We start from the raw sequence: 15,337 nt of genomic DNA, 5'->3' as shown, positions 1-15,337 counted from the left end.
CTGATGAAAGTGAAAGAGGAGAGTGAAAAAGTTGGCTTAAAGCTCAACATTCAGAAAACTAAGATCATGGCATCTGGTCCCATCATTTCATGGGAAACAGATAGAGAAACAGTGGAAACAGTGTCAGATTATTTTTTGGGGGTGGGGGCCTCCAAAATCACTGTAGATGGTGATTGCAGCCATGAAATTAAAAGACGCTTACTCCTTGGAAGGAAAGTTATGACCAACCTAGATAGCGTATTAAAAAGCAGAGACATTACTTTACCAACAAAGGTCCATCTAGTCAAGGCTATGGTTTTTCCAGTGGTCACGTATGGATGTGAGAGTTGGACTGTGAAGAAAGCTGAGCGCCGAAGAATTGATGCTTTTGAACTGTGGTGTTCAAAAGCACTGTGGTGAGAAGACTCTTGAGAGTCCCTTGGACTGCAAGGAGATCCAACCAGTCCATTCTAAAGGAGATCAGTCCTGGGTGTTCATTGGAAGGACTGATGCTAAAGCTGAAACTCTAATACTTTGGCCACCTCATGCGAAGAGTTGACTCACTGGAAAAGACTCTGATGCTGGGAGGGATTGGGGGCAGGAGGAAAAGAGGACGACAGAGGATGAGATGGCTGGATGCCATCACTGACTCGATGGACATGAGTTTGAGTGAACTCTGGGAGTTGATGATGGACAGGGAGGCCTGGCGTGCTGCAATTCATGGGGTTGCAAAGAGTTGGACACAACTGAGCAACTGAACTGAACTGAACTGAATAAATATACAGAAAGAATCATAAAATTGCAACTCTATATCAAAATAGGTTTTTAGATGTAAGAGATCAAGATGGTAGAATAAAAGGACATGGAGTTCACATTCCCCCATGAACACATCAAAAATACATATATATGTGGGACAGCTATTTCAGTTAGACATGGAAAACTAACTGGAAACTGGAAGAAGGACTTCTGTACAAGCAAGGTAGTAAGAAAGATACACATATAATCAATTATGAAGAGAAGAAGAGTGATTGGTTTGGGACTTGTGCCCCAAGTAGGGGACTCAGAGGAAAAGGGAGATCACAAGGGTAGATACTCTCCCTGGGGAGTGAGCAGATGAAGCTACAGACTGGGAATCCCAGTCCTGGGATCTTACACGTAAGAGACAAGACCCTTAGCTACTTAGAGAACCACTGAAATGGATAGAAGGGATGGAGAAGCTTACACTGAGCTCATGAGAAGTGTGAGGATATTGGCTTGCCCATAGGAAGGGCAGAGAGAGGTCTGACCCACTGGTTGTAACATAGCCATGCAGCCCAACGTGAATTGAGTAAACACCCTAGCACTGCTCACCCCAGGCCACAACTTGGCACTGGATCTAGGGCATCCACAACCTGGGAAAAGACTGAGACCTATGGACACAGTGGCCACCCAGGGCATATTCCAGGACAGGGTATAGTAGCTGCTGGACATTTGCTCAAATGGGGTCCCAGAAGCACCCCAGAATTCTGATGGCAGTGCAGATACCATAATTCTCACATCTACCTTGCTGTGCACTCCAGCCAAGCCAAGCAAATGCTCCAGCCCCACAAACTCCATGTTATGGTATAACACTAGATCTGGGATAGACATGCCCAGGGAAATGATGTGACTGTGGGCTGCACCTGAACTTAACCACAGATGCCTGCACAAGAAAAGCATCCAATCTCTGTAAGTGCACAAGCTCCACTTGTTTGAGCACTCCACTCCTTTGGCATGAAAGTCCCATTAGGGAAGAAGGAAAAATACACAATTAAAGTAAAGAGAGCCAGCTTGAGACCAACTCTCAGGGCTTCCACTCCAGCAACCTGGAATCAGGCCCTACCCCTGACAGGATGGTGGCAGCCACTGAATAGAAAAGTCCCACCTCACAGCCACACCTGCTACAAAAATGATAGCTGCCAGCACACCCTAAGGAAAGACATTACTGGCATCCACCTCAAATCCAGCCCTCTCACCAAACACAATGGGTACACAGAGTCTGGAAAGGGATGCTCCACCCAAGAACACAGCTTCAAGGCTACAATAATAATTCTGTCATCTAAATTCATAGTGAAGGAAAAAGTTAAGTAAAATGAAAAGACAGGGAAACTACTCTCAAATGATAGAATAAGATAAAACTTCTGAAAAAATAAATAATAAAAATAATCTATCAGATAAAGATTTCAAAACATTGATAATAAAAATGCTAACTGAATTAGGTAAGATAATCTAAAGAGATCAACTTGATAAGGAGTTAGAAAATATAAAGAAGACTCAACCAAAAACAGATAACTCCATATTTTAGATTAAAAAACACTCTAAAGAAAATGAATAGCAGACTAACTGACATAGAAGAATGCATAAGTGATTTGGAAGATAGAATAAGGGAAATTATCCAATCAGAACAACAGACAGAAAGACAAATGGAAAATAAAAAAGAAAGTAACATAGAGATCTGAGATGTGAAAGTAGGGCCATAAAGAAGGCTGAGCACCAAAGAACTGATACTTTTGAACTGTGGTGCTGGAGAAGACTCTTGAGAGTCCCTTGGACAGCAAGGAGATCAAACCAGTCAGTCCTAAAGAAAATCAACCCTGAAAATTCATTGGAAGGACTGATGCTGAAGCTGAGGCTCCAGTACTTGGCCATCTGATGTGAAGAACTGACTCATTGAAAAAGACCCTGATGCTGGGAAAGATTGAGAGCAGGAGGAGAAGTGGGTGAAGGAGGATGAGAATGGTTGGATGCTATCATTGACTCAATCGACATGAGTACGAGCAAACTCCAAGAGATAATGAACGACAGGGAAGCCTGGTGTGCTGCAGTCCATGGGGTTGCAAAGAGTCGGACATGACTGAGTGACTGAACAACAACAACATGGAGATCTAAGGGATAACATTAAATGTGTCAACAGCTGCATTACAGGGTTATAGAAGGAGAAGAGAGAGAAGGGGATTAATGCTGTATTTGAGGAAATGATGGTAGAAAATATCCTAAACCTAAAGAAGGAAACAGATAACCAGGTACAGGAAGCACAGAGGATCCTAAACAAGATTAACACAAACAGGTCCACACACATCAAGACATATCATAATCAAAATGGCAAAAGTTAAAAATAAAGAGAAATGTCTAAAGGCAGCAAGAGAAAAACAGCCATATAAAATTGTCCCTATAATGCTATCTGGAGAAGGAAATGGCAATCCACTCCAGTACTCTTGCCTGGGAAATCCCATGGGTGGAGGAGCCTGGTAGGCTACGGTCCACGGGGTCGCTAAGAGTCGGACACGACTGAGCGACTTCACTTTCACTTTTCACTTCCACACATTGGAAAAGGAAATGGCAACCCACTCCAGTATTCTTGCCTGGAGAATCCCAGGGCCAGAGGAGCCTGGTGGGCTGCCGTCTATGGGGTCACACAGAGTCGGACATGACTGAAGCGACTTAGCAGCAGCAGCAGCAGCAGCAACAGCATAATGCTATCAGTTGATTTCTCTGCAGAAGTTTTGCAAGTCAGAAGAGAGTGGTATGATATATTCAAAGGGGAAAGTAACATAGAGATGCTGAAAGGGGAAAATCAGCAACCTAGGATACTTTACTCAGCAGCATTATTATTTAGAATAGAAGGAGAGAGAAAGAACTTCTCAAACAAGCAAATACTAAAAAAAAATCATCAATACTAAATCTACCCTAGAAGAAACGTTGTAGGGTCTTGTCTAAATGAAAAAGTGAGAATCTATAGCAAAGAGAAAATCCCAATAGGAAAAGCAAATATATAGTAAGAATCGAAAATTTCTTAAATAAGCCAGTATATGGATTAAAAGACAAAAAAAATTGTTAAAGCAACTATAACTACAATAAACAGTAAAAGAATAAGCAGAAAGATATAAAATATGACATCAAAACAAAAATGTAGGTCAGGGGATTAAAAACATAGATCTTTTAGAGTGTGTTTGAACTTAAATGACTATCAAATCAAGTTTTTTAGTTTAAATCAAGTGCTACATGCGAAGTCACTTCAGTTGTGTCCAACTCTTTTCGACCTTATGGACTCTAGCCTGCCAGGCTCCTCTGTCCTTGGAATTCTCCAGACAAGAATACTAGAGTGGGTTGCCATTCCCTCCTCCAGGGGATCTTCCTGACCCAGGGATTGAACCTGTGTTGCTTACACCTCCTGCACTGGCAGGTAGGTTCTTTACCACTTGTGCTACCTGGGAAGCCATAACTAAAATAATAATGAAAGTGAAAGTGAAGTTGCTCAGTCGTGTCCGACTCTTTGAGACCCCATGGACTGTATAGCCTACCAGGCTCCTCTGTCCATGGGATTTTCCAAGCAATAGTACTGGAATGGATTGCCATTTCCTTCTCCAGGGGATCTTCCCGACCCAGGGATTGAACCTGGCTCTCCCATATTGTAGACAGATGCTTAACCGTCTGAGCCACCAGGGAAGTCCTAAAAAAATAATAGTAGAGGACTTTAAACCCCACTAACATCAATGGATAAATCACAGACAGAATATCAAGAAGGCAAGAAATAATATCAAGAAATAAAAGATATCCCCACTGTAAGGGAAATAGTAAAACTGTCACTATTTACAGATGACATGATACTTTACGTAGAGAACAGTAAAGTCTCCACATCAAAACTATTAGACCTGATAAATTCAGAAATTTTGCTGAATTAATATACAGAAGTTTCTTGGATTTCTATACACTAATAATGAAATATCAGAAAAGGAAGTAAAAACACAGTCCCATTTAAAATTGCATCAAAAAGAATAAAATATCTAGGAATAAACCAAATAGGTGAAAGACCTGTACCCTAAAAACTATAAAGCACTGATGAAGGAAATTGCAGATGATACAAAAAATGGAAAGATATCCCTTGCTTTTGTATTGAATTAATATTGTTAAAATGGTTTTACTACTCAAAGCAATCTACAGACATAATGCAATCACTATTAAAATACTCATGACATTTTTCAAAGAACTAGAACAAATAATTCTAAAACTCATATGGAACCACAAAAGACTACAATTTTGAGAAAAAAAAGAACAAAGCTATGGTAGTCAAAACAGTGTGGTACTGGCATAAAAACAGTTACATAGTTCTGTGGAACAGAATAGAGCCCAGAAATTGCACCTATAGTCAGTTAATCTATAACAAAGGAGGTTAAGAATATACAATGCAGAATAGACAGTCTCTTCAACAAGTGGTGCTGGGCAAGTTGGACAGCAATATGTAAAAGAATGAGATTAGAATATTCCCTCACACCATGTAAAAAATTGAAATGGTTTAAAGACCTGGATATAAGAACAGAAACCACAGAACTTCATAGAAGAGAACATAGGCAGAACACATGTTGACATATATCATATCAAATTTTTTGGATAAGTTTCCTAAGGCAAAAGAAATAAAAGAAAAAATAAACAAATGGGACCTAATAAACATTTTTAAAGTTTTTAAACAGATAAAAACCTTTTGCATAGCAAAGAGAATTATCGATAAAACCAAAGGACAACATCTGGAATGAGAGAAAATATTTGTACATAATGTGACCAACAAGAGGTTAATATCCAAGATACATGAACAATTCATACAACCCATTATCAAAAAAAATCCCAATCCAATCGAAAAATGGGCAGAAGACCTGAATAGACATTTTTCCAAAGAAGGCATACAGATGGTGAACAGGCACAGGAAAAATGCTCAGCATCATTTATCATTAGAGAAATGCAAATTAAGACCACAATGAAGTATCACTTCACATCTGCCAGAATGGTTTTTGTCAAAAAGAACACTAATAACAAATGTTGGTAAGAATGCAGAGAAAGGGGAATCCTCATACACTGCAGGTGAGAATGTAAATTTGTGCAGCCACTGTGGAAAACAGTATGGAAGTTTCCCAAAAACCTAAAATTAGAACTGCCATATGACTCAGTAATTCCCCTCCTGGGTAGATATATCAAAAAAAAAAAAAAAAAACCACACCACTAATTTGAACAGATACTGGCTCCCCAATGTTCACAGCAGCATTTACAATAGCAAAGATATGGAAGCAACATTGATGGCCATCAACAGATGAATAGATAAAGAAGTACATCTTCTTTACATACACACACACACACACACACACACATACACACAATGGAATAATGCTCAGCCATAAAAAGAATGAAATTTTGCCATTTGCAATGACACGTATGAACTTGGAGGGTATTATGCTAAGTGAAATAAGTCAGAGAAAGACAAATACTATATGATATCATTTATATGTGGAATCTAAAAATAAAACAAAATAGTGAATATAATAAAAAAGAAACACTCAGATATAAGGAACAACTAATGGTTATCAGTGTGGAAAGAGAAGGGAGGAGGGGCAAGATAAGGGTATTGAATTAAGAGGTACAAACTACTATGTATTATATAAGCTACAAGGATATATTGTACAGTATAGGCAACATAGCCAATATTTTATCATAACTATAAATGGAGTGTAACCTTTAAATATTGTGAATCGCTATGTTGTACATTGGATATTTACATAATATTGTAAATCAACAATATCTTAATAATTTAAAAAAGAAAACATAGGGAAGAATCTCTTTGGTGTTAATGATTTTTTGGATTTGACACCAAAACGACAAACAACAACAACAAAAAAACAACAGACGTGAGCACATTAAACTTAAAAGCTTTGCACCACAAAAAAGAATCAACAAGATGAAAAATACAGAATAAAAAAAATATGCAAATCATATATTGAATAAAGGGTTAATATCCAAAATTTATAAAGAACTCACACAACTCAATCTAATTAAAAATAGGCAGAGGAACTACATAAAGATTCTTCCAAAGAATCCAACAGGTATATCCAACAGGCCAGTAGGTCATGAAAAGGTACTCAACATCACTATTCATCAAGGAAATGGCAAATCAAAGCCACAATGCGATATCACCTCAGACTTTTAAGAATGGCAGTTACCAAGAAGACAGGAGATAAGTGTTGGTGAGGATGTGGAGAAAAAGGAATCCTTGTACATTGTTGGTAGGATTGTAAATTGGTTCGGCCACTATAGAGAACAGTATGGAGGTTCGAGAAAAAGTTAAAACTAGTACTACCACATGGATATATATTCAGAGGAAATGGAAACAAGTTATTTAAGAGATATGTGCATTCCCATGGTTTTTGTAGTATTATTCAAAATAGCCAAAATATGGAAACAGCCTAAGTGTCCATCAGTGGCTGAGTGGATAAAAAAGATTTGGTGTTGTTGCCATTTTTAACAACACAGATGGACCTTGAATACTTTTTGCTGAGATCAGTCATACAGAGAAAAACAAACTACTGTATGATATCTAAACTCTGGGAGATAGTGGAGGACAGAAGAGCCTGGCATGCTACAGTCCATGGGATCGCAAAAGAATTGAAAGTAGAATAGTGGTTACCAGAGGTTGGAGACTGAGAACTGGAGAGATGTTGTTTAAGGGTACATACTTAGCAAGCAGTAAATAAGTAAATCCTAGAGATATAATATACACTACAGTGATTACAGACAACAAAACTGTATTATAAATATTAAACTTACTAAGAGAGTAGATCTTAATTGTTCTACTTAATTGTTCTAATTATCACCTCTAGAAGAAATGATAACTATGTGATATGACAGAAGTGTTACCTATCATTACAATGGCAATATTTTTGCAATATAAATTTATGAAATCAATATGTTGTACATCTTAAACTTATATATCAATGATATATCAATAAAAATTTTAATAAAGTAGAAGAATGGAAAAATATTATGGAAACAGCAACAATAAGAGAGTTGAAGTATCTACAGTAATACAAAAAATAATGTTTTTACTTGAGATATAAAGGGATATTATATAATTATTAAGGATCAATTTAAAATACAGTATGAAAAAATAGTTACACCTAACAAAGGAGTCCCATACTACATGAAGCAAAAGCTAACAAAAATGAATAAGAAATGGAAAATTCACCAATAATATTTGGAGACTTCAGTGACCCATTCTAAGAAATGAACAGCAAAATGAGACAAAAAATCAGTGAGGGTATAGAAGATATTAGAAGGCAAAAGGAGAAGGGGGTGGCAAAGGATGAGATGGTTAGATAGCATCACTGACTCAATGGACATGAATTTGAGAAAACTCTGGGAGATAGTGGAGGACAGAGGAGCCTCGGGTGCTACAGTCCATAGGGTCACAAAGAGTCAGACACAACTTAGTGACTGAACAACACATAGAAGACATGAAGAGCACTATAATGTACACATAACTGACGTTTTTAGAACAATCCAACCAATAAGAGCAGAATGTAGACGGAACTTTCTCAAAAGTAAATGATATGACAGGCCATGAAACAAGTCTCAGTATATTTAAAAGGACTGCTATCACACAATTTGTGGTCTCAAACAACACTGGGAGTAAATCAGAAATCAGCAAGAGACAAAATTTTGGAAATCCTCAAATATATGGAAACATTTCCTAATAACCGATGGGTCAAAGAAAAATCACCAAGGAAAGTAGAAACAATTTTGAGCTAGATGCAAACAAAAACACACAGAGAAAAATTTCTCTGATAGTTAAAGCAGTCCCTAAAAGGAAATTAATAGGAGTAAATATAATGCATATGAAGGGTCTCAAATCAATAATCTACATGTCTATCTTAATAAACAGAAGAAAAGAGCAAATTAAACTAAAGAAATCAAAAAGAAGGAAATAATAAAAATTACTACATAAATCAATGGAATGGATAATAGAAAAAATAGTTTAAAATCAATGAAATCAGCAGTTGGTTCTGTGAAAAGGGGCTTCCCTGGTGGCTCACACAGTAAAGCGTCTGTGAAAAGATAAACAAAATTGAAAACATGAAAAATGAGAAAGAATATATAAATTACTAAGTCATAATGAATGAGGACAGGACTTTCCTTGTGGTCCAGTGGTTAAAACTCCACGCTTCAACTGCAGGGGGTACGGTTCACTCCCTGATAAGGGAACTAATCCTGCATACTGTGTGGCATGGCCAAAAGATAAAAAAAATTAATAAAGAAAGAAAAATAAGATAAAAAATTTTAAAAACATAGTAAATGATGAGCTATTACTACTAAACTTACAGAAACTAAAAGGATTATAAGAGAATGCTATGGACAATTTTAAGCCAACAAATCAGACAACTTATAAGAAACAGATAAATTCCTAGAAAGACAAAAAGTACTGAAACTGACTTAAGCAGAAATAGAAAATCTAAATAGATTTTTAACAAAGAGATTGGATTAGTAACTAAAAACTACCCATTTTAAGGAAAAAAAAAAAGCCTAGGCCTGGTTAATTCCTTCAAACATTTAAAGAAGAAAAATAACAATTCTTCACATATTCTCCCAGGAAATAAAGGAAAAGGGAAAACAAAATCCCCAAATGATTATAAAAGCCTGTCATTACCATAATACCAAATCCAGACCAGTATCACATGGAAAAAATAGAGCCCAATATCCCTCATGAAGATAGATGCAAAAATTTAAATATTAAGAAATTGAATCAACCCACATATAAAAGTGACTATACACTAAGACCAAGGGGAATTACTCCAGGAATGAAAAGTGGGTTTAAGAACTGAAAATCAGGGAATTCTCTGTTGGTCCAGTGGTCGGGACTCCATGCTTCCACTGCAGGGCATGGATTTAATCCCTAGTCAGGGAACTCAGATCCCACATGCCACGAGAGGCAGCTAAAACAAAACAAAACAAAAACTAGAAATTATATTATGTAATAAAACATATAAGAGAATAATGAACAAAAACTTAATGATCATTTCAATTGACATGGAACAGGCATTTGATAAAAACCCAAGACCCATTCCTGATTTAATTTTTTTTTTAATTCAACAATCTAGGAATAGAAGGAAACTTGTTCAACCTAATTAAGGACATTTACACACACACAAAAAAAACTACAGCTAACATCATACTTAAAAGTGAAAGACTGCTTTGGCTCTGAGATGGCCCTGAGGGATGGGATGGGGAGGGAGGTAGGAGGTGGGGTTCAGGATGGGGAACACATGTACACCCATGGCTGATTCATGTCAATGTTTGGCAAAAACCACTATAATAATGCAAAGTAATTAGCCTCCAATTAAAATAAATAAATAAAATATTTTAAGTGAAAGACTGAGTCATTTTCTCTTGAGATTGGGAACAAGTCAAGGAATTCTGCTCTCAACCATTCAGTTCAATATTTTTTTACTGTAAATTTAAGGCCAGGTAATCAGACAGGAAAGGGAGGAAACGAGAGGGAGGGAGAAGAGAAAGGAGGAGGAGGAAGAGAAGGAGAAGGAAAGGAGAAGAAAGGAAGGGAAGGAGAAGAAAAGGAACACATAAAACTATGCTTATTTACAGGTTACACAATTTATATGTAGAAAATCCTAAGGATTTCACATACACATAGACACACATACACAGGCTACACGTCAATACACAAAAATAAATTGTATTACCATAAACTAACAATGTGCAATCCAAAAGGAAATCAATTGAACAATTCCATTCACAATAGTATTAAAAAGAACAAAATCATTTAGTAATAAATTTAACAAAAAAAATTACAAATTTTGTACACTGCAAACTATAAAACATCACTGAAGGAAATTAAGGATCTAAATAAATGAAGAGGTATCCCACCTTAACAGAGGAGAAGCGTTAACATTATTAAGTTGCCAATATTCCCAAATTCATATGCAGACTCAATGTGATTCCTATCAAAATTCCACTTGTTTTTTCTAGAAGAAATTGATAAGATGATCCTAAAATTTTTGTGGAAATGTAAAATATTCGGGGGGCAAAATATTATTGTAAAAGAGCAAATTTGGTGGACTTACATTTTCCAATTTTAACAAAATTTATAGTATTCAAGATGGTGTGGTACTGGCATGAAGATAGACATAGATGAACTGAATAGAATTAAGGGTCCAGGAATAAACCCATACATTTATGGTTAATTGATTTTCAACAAAGGTATCAAGGCAATTCAACAGGGGGAAAAAAGTCAGTCTTCAGGAAACGATGCTGGGACATACAAAAATATGAATTTAGACCCATGCTACATGCCATACACAAAAATTAACTCAAAATTCATCACAGATATTTAGAAAAACTTTTAGAAGTAAACAAAGACCAAGTTTTTAGACAATGCACTGGCAAAAATTTCTTAAGATATATTATCAAAGGTACAAGTGATAAAAGAAAAATTGATAAATTGAATTTCATCAAAATTTAAAACTTTTTTAGTTCAAAAGACACCATTAACAACATGAAAAGGCAAGCCACAGACTGGGAGAAAATATTTTACACCATATATCTGATAAATAATTTCTATCTAGAATAAAGAACAGGCACCTTATAACCCAACAATATGTAAACAAATAACCAATGTCTTAAGAAGGAAAAAGCTATACACAAATGTTCATAGTAGTTTTACTTATAATATTTAAAATGTGGGGAAACAATAGTAGGTGAATAAGTAAACAAACTGCTGTACAGTCATACTGTGGAATAGTACACAGCAATAAAAAGGAATGAACCACTGATGTACTCAATAACCTAGATGATTCTCACAAGTATAATGAGTGAAAAAGGCCAAGGCCCAAAGGTCACACACTGTATAATACAATTTACATAATATTCTTGAAACTCTAATAATTAAAGGTGGTAAACAGCTTAATGGTTATGAGAAGGGAGAAGGTGATTATAAAAGGATAACAACTGGCATCCTTGTGGTGATGTAACTCTTCTGTATCTCAACTATGGTGGTGGTTAAATGAACCTACATCTGTGATAAAATTGTATAGAACTAAATACACACACACAAATGAGTACATGTATGACTAGAAATCTGAGTAAGATGGTGGATTGTGTCAATGTTAGTTTCATGGTTGTGATAGTGTACTATAGTTATGGAAGTTGTTACCATTCAGGGTACTAAGTAAAGGATTAAACGGGACTTCTCTGTATTATGTTTTACAATTGTATATGAATCTCCAGTTATCTTAAAGTTTATTTTTTAAAATGGACCAAAAAATTTGAATAGACATTTTATCAAAGAAAGTATAAGAAAGTTCATTTGTAAATGAACAACAAGCACGTGAAAATATGCTTAACATTATTAGTCATTCAGGAAATGCAAAGTAAAACTACAAAGCAATAGTACTTCACACCCACAAGAATAGCTATAACCGAAAAGACAATAACAAATGTTGGAGAGGATGTGGAGAAAAATGGAATCCTCATACATTGCTGATGAGAATGTAAACTGAGTAAGCAACTTTGAAAACAGTTTGTCAGTTCTCTTAAATTCAAAACAGTCTTACCATATGTCCTAGCAATTGCACCCATGGGTATTCACCCTGGAGAAATCAAAACATATGTTCATACAAGGACTTGTATGTGAATTTTCATAACAGCATTTTCATAATATCCAAAGGTGGAAGCAATCCAAATGTCAACAATTGGTGAATGGATAAGCCAAATGTGATATATCCTTACAAAGGCATGCTATTCATCAATTAAAAGCAATGAAGTATTCATACAAGACACAACATGACCAAACCTCAAAAACATTATGCTAAGTGCAAGGAGATCCAACCAGTCCATTCTGAAGGAGATCAGCCCTGGGATTTCTTTGGAAGGACTGATGCTAAAGCTGAAACTCCAGTACTTTGGCCACCTCATGAGAAGAGTTGACTCATTGGAAAAGACTGTGATGCTGGGAGGGATTGGGGGCAGGAGAAGGGGATGACAGAGGATGAGATGGCTGGATGGCATCACTGACTCGATGGACGTGAGTCTCAGTGAACTCCGGGAGTTGGTGATGGACAGGGAGGCCTGGCGTGCTGCAATTCATGGGGTCGCAGAGTCAGACATGACTGAGCGACTGAACTGAACTGAAGTGAAAAAAGCTAGACACAAAAGAGCACATATTGTATGGTCCAATTTATTTGAAATGCCCAGAAAAGAAATCTATACAGAAAAAAAAAGTAGATTAATTATTTCCTGGGGCTGGGGTAAAGAGTGAGGAATGACTGAAAGTGGGACTGTGATTTCTGTTGAATGTGACAGAAATGTTCTAAAAGTAGTTTGTGGCGATAGTTGCACAACTCTGCAAATTCACTAAAATCACCAAGTCATATGCTTTAATAAATAAATATCTAAATAGAAAAAGAGGAAGGGAGGAACAGAAGGAGGGAGGGAGGATGAAAGTTGTTTTTCAAAAGTTGCAATTGGTTTCAGCTGTTTTAAGGTTGAAATCCACCCCCTCAAATAGTTAAACTTGTGATCTCTTGCCTCAGGTCCCCTGCCATCAGATGGGACAATTACCCCCATGCCCTGCTTAGCACGTTGGACAGAAGTTGTGCGCTTTCTTCTCTATCCACTCCTAGCTTTACTATCCTTGATGGCAGCTAAAGTATCATTTGAAAATCATGTTCTTGTGTTTTGCTGAAAAAAAATGTGTTTTTCTCAGCTTGACCAATTCCAAATTCTTCTATAGTTCTGCAAAACAAATTAAGCTTGAAATCATATATGCCTTTTCAGCCCACCATATATACAGTAAAAACAGATGTGCAAATTTAACTATACTTGTGAGTTTCTCAAAGCATAGCACTTCTCTTAACTACTTTGTTCTTTTGACATCTGACTGTCAGGGGCTTCTTTGCATCTTGACTATGGAATTTCACTGTTCCTCTCCTTCCCTCCCATCTCCCACAGCCTTAATTTCTTCACTTTCACCATAGTTCCAATACCTATTTTATACCCATCACAAGTACACTCCTTATAATCCTTTCCCTTCAAATATCCCTACCTAGTCTAATCCTGAGTGGTGAAAAGAAGAAACTAAAAGACTCGGACATGACTGAGCGACTGACCAGTTAAGTAGTCATCAGCATAATACTTCCCTCTAGAGATTGACTTGGTAGACTTTCATGGATAATATAAGATGTTTGGAAATTTTTTAAAATATTGCCTGTGGGGTTTTTTGTTTTTGTCTTTTGCTTTTTGAAAGAGAACTGGTGCAGAATATTGATTTGATCTTAAGTCTAAGGTATTTTGCTCTGATAAATGACATATGACAAATTATCAATGCCCAAGATAACAGACCTAACAGAAGTCTATTATAAAATTCTTTAACATTCCATCTTTAATTACAATTTCTGGTTAGTAGATAAAGTTCTCTCCGTTATAAAAACCTAGATTTTTTTGCTGAGAGTGTTGCAACTTATTTTTAAAGTTCCAAAATAATCAAGTTTTTGAGTACAAGTTTTTTTTTTATTTTAATAACACAAATTCCTTGATAATAATGATGATTTGACTCAGACAGCCTAAATGCTTTGTTTTCACTGCTATACTGTTAATATAATACTCACCATACATTAAAGTGTGCCTTGGCTACATCTAGTTCTTCAGTCTCATCAACTAATTGGGATGCAGCCGTCTTGTAGCAGAAAGAGCAGTGAAACTGATATTAGAATACCTGGATTACAGTATTTGTTTTATCACTTAGCAGCTGTGTTACTTTGTCTTAACGATCCTTGAATTATGGCATGAATTTTTGTGCTATTGCCAAATATGAAATAGTTTGAGACATGTATTGGAAACTCAAAATATGTGATCTCTGTAACATTTAGCAGATGTAAGGAAGGAGGTGTTTGAAAAAGAAAATCTTAGACGAAAGGTCACCAGAGACCTTAATACATTATTTAAACTTCCTGAGACTGCTTTGTCATCTATAAAATAATGATGATGATGCCTACCCCCACAGTATTGTTTAAGGGTTAATTGAGATATTGTATGTTAGAGTCTAGCCCAATGTCTGGAAAATGGATGATGTTTATCGATGTTTCCTTGGGTTGGAACGCTCCCTTTACTCCCCCCATTTCCCTCCTCCCCACGGAAAAAGAAATAAATTTCAAAATTCAAACATCTTTCAAGACGCCCAAAAGGCACCACTCCATGAAGCTCTTCCAAACAACTTTAGGAAGTATAGCCCTTTAGTTAAGAGTGCTGGGCTTCTGGAATCAGAAGCATTGGGCAAGTTACTTCTCCTCTCTGCATCTAGGTTTCCCATGCATAAAATGAAATCATGGTACATATTTCATAGGGTTGTTTAGTATTAAATGAGACATGTACACAGAGCACTTAGCACAGTCCCTGACACTTAGTAAGTCCTCCATAAGTATTACAGAGTAGAAGAAGTAATAGAAAGTTTCCCTTTCAGTAAAATGTTAATAAAAATGCCTCCCAAGGTGTGGCAAAGTTCTGCAGCAAGTCT

This window comes from Bos javanicus, chromosome X (genome assembly GCF_032452875.1).
Source record: "Bos javanicus breed banteng chromosome X, ARS-OSU_banteng_1.0, whole genome shotgun sequence".
Taxonomy (NCBI): Eukaryota; Metazoa; Chordata; class Mammalia; order Artiodactyla; family Bovidae; genus Bos; species Bos javanicus.
The sequence above is the reverse complement of the archived record's forward strand: the minus strand, read 5'-3'. Positions refer to the sequence as shown.